We start from the raw sequence: 2,233 nt of genomic DNA, 5'->3' as shown, positions 1-2,233 counted from the left end.
GTCTGTCTATAAGCTTCATGTGCATCAGTAGTCTTGAGCCACCAATCTGGATCGAACAGGTCGCAGGGGCTTGCCGGCAACACCTGATCTTTGATCTGGTTTGTGTGCATGCGTGTGTGTGATTAGTTTCAGCGTCCACAGGTGACATGTCGTTGCAGTAAGACGATGCATCACGCATTGAATGGAACCATAAGGCTAGGAGCGCGTGCACACACTGGCGTCGGCGGCACGGTGTCAACCTGCGGAGAAGGCATCCGGCGAGGCGGCCACCAGGTTCTTCATCTCCTCTTGAATTCTGCTAATTATCTTGGCATTTTATTGGCCTGTCAAACAAGAGCGTCCATCACCATCTCCCCATATACACTCGTACTGAACACCACACACGACTGCTACTTTGGTACAGTACGGTGATTAGTCTTTCCTAATTCTCTTGACCAAAGCATTGCCCTTTGCTATTTCTCAGTTTCTATATCTCCGGATTAATCGATGAGTCAAAAGTTGATGCTTCCGTTTCGAAATCATAGTTTTGTTTTCAAAATCATAGAAAAGTTTGGGACGGCTAGACTATAGCATGCTCTGGACATCCTACTGATGCCGATGATTTTGCTTTGCAGGTGGATAAGTGGATGGCACATGTGTATATTGCTGTCGAGGGATTATATTCGACAGTTTGTTTTTATCCCAACACTAGATTAAAGTGGTGATTTACAAAGGATTTTTAGTGGGGCACAAGTGTAGATTGATACAAAAGCATGCTGAATAGTGAAGTAGTACCATGCTAGAATTACTTGGCTGCATTTTTTTTGTTTCTTTGATGCAATGTAATCTTTGTTGTTCCTGTTATTAGTGAATTTTCTAGAACATCGGGTAAGCACTATGCTAAAAAAAGGGTATTCTAGAAAAGGATGAGAAGAGCTATTCCAGAAAAGGATGAGAAGAGCCTCAAGGTACATTCTTTTTATTCTTTCAGTGTGTATTACATATTTTCTAGCTTGCAATGCTTTATAAGATATTTCATATGGAGGTCAACGTTGAAAAAGAAGGAGTAGTCAACTTGTGGAGAACAATGTTAATCAAGCTCTCATGATATTTCCTCTGCTTCAAGATGCTTTCTCAGCTATTTGTTAATATGCTTCTGAACTTTGATTTTCTTTACTAAACTAGACCATTGTGCAGGTGTTGGTTCATGATGGGTCGTCCTTAAAAATCTTGACAATTACCCTTGACACAACACATGGGATGTGCTCAATCCTACTTATATTTGTCTGTTATTTTATATATGGTTTTCACCTCAGAGATTTTACTAAATTTCAGTTGGGTTATAACAAGAGATGCAAATAAAGAACTTTATTATGGGTTTTCATAAAACAAATATGTACTTCCAAATACCTTGAAGGTTATTGATTATATGTAGCAAGGCCATTTGATTAAGTTGGCTCTTTTTTGACACCAATTTATATGCAAGCTATTTGAATATATATTTGGGAAAGAAAGTACATAAGTGTGTTTGGGTGAGGCCAAGGTTAAACATCTCACATTTTGTTTCAGAAATCATCTCTACTTAAGTCCAAAAGGTCATCAGGTGATGAGATGGATGAACTCCCAGTTTGCATTTATTGGGAGCTATGAAACTGGTAAAATGATTATGGTTCCCGCAACTCCTAAGGTCAAGGTTTTCTTCCACATTTCTACAATTTTATTTATCTTTGTACTAATTTATCACCCATTATGCGTTTTTTCTCCTTTAGACTAATTATTAGAATATACTGGCCAAGAGACCGTTCTTACCTTTGGTATTGCATCTTTTTTCTCAACAGCCTATTACATTGGAACTTGGTGAAGAAGACCTATTCCTATTTGAGTATGTTGACATTGACAAAAGGTACATGCCGCATGCTGAGATTTATATACCCTATGTGGGACTTTTCATGAAGTCATATCGAGAAGGATGTTACCTCCCACAAAGTCTTTATTTGATGTCTAGGACTTGTCATTTGTCCTGTTTATATGTCCACTAGAGTAATCATAGCAGCTAGATTGTATCACCACTAAAGTCGAAAGCTTCGGAATGGATATATATTATATCTTATGTTGTCTTGGTATCTAAACCGCTCCTATGTGCAGGCAGCAAAGGGAACAAGTATTGAAGGGGGCATAAAGAACTATGGGAGAAGCGTCCATTTGACAAGCTCAAAGTCATTGGTTCGCACTACCGTGGTTATATCAAAGATTC

General features: G+C 38.8%; 1 long non-coding RNA gene across 1 annotated transcript; it reads left to right on the top strand.

The window, feature by feature from the left end:
* The first annotated feature begins 1,574 nt into the window (after positions 1–1,574).
* LOC119298851 lies at positions 1,575–2,233 on the top strand. The gene is made up of 3 exons (XR_005145995.1): positions 1,575–1,666; positions 1,818–1,882; positions 2,125–2,233. It is a non-coding gene; the product is annotated as an uncharacterized LOC119298851 (long non-coding RNA).

This window comes from Triticum dicoccoides, chromosome 1B (genome assembly GCF_002162155.2).
Source record: "Triticum dicoccoides isolate Atlit2015 ecotype Zavitan chromosome 1B, WEW_v2.0, whole genome shotgun sequence".
NCBI lineage: Eukaryota > Viridiplantae > Streptophyta > Magnoliopsida > Poales > Poaceae > Triticum > Triticum dicoccoides.
This window is presented reverse-complemented; position numbering and strand designations above follow the sequence as displayed.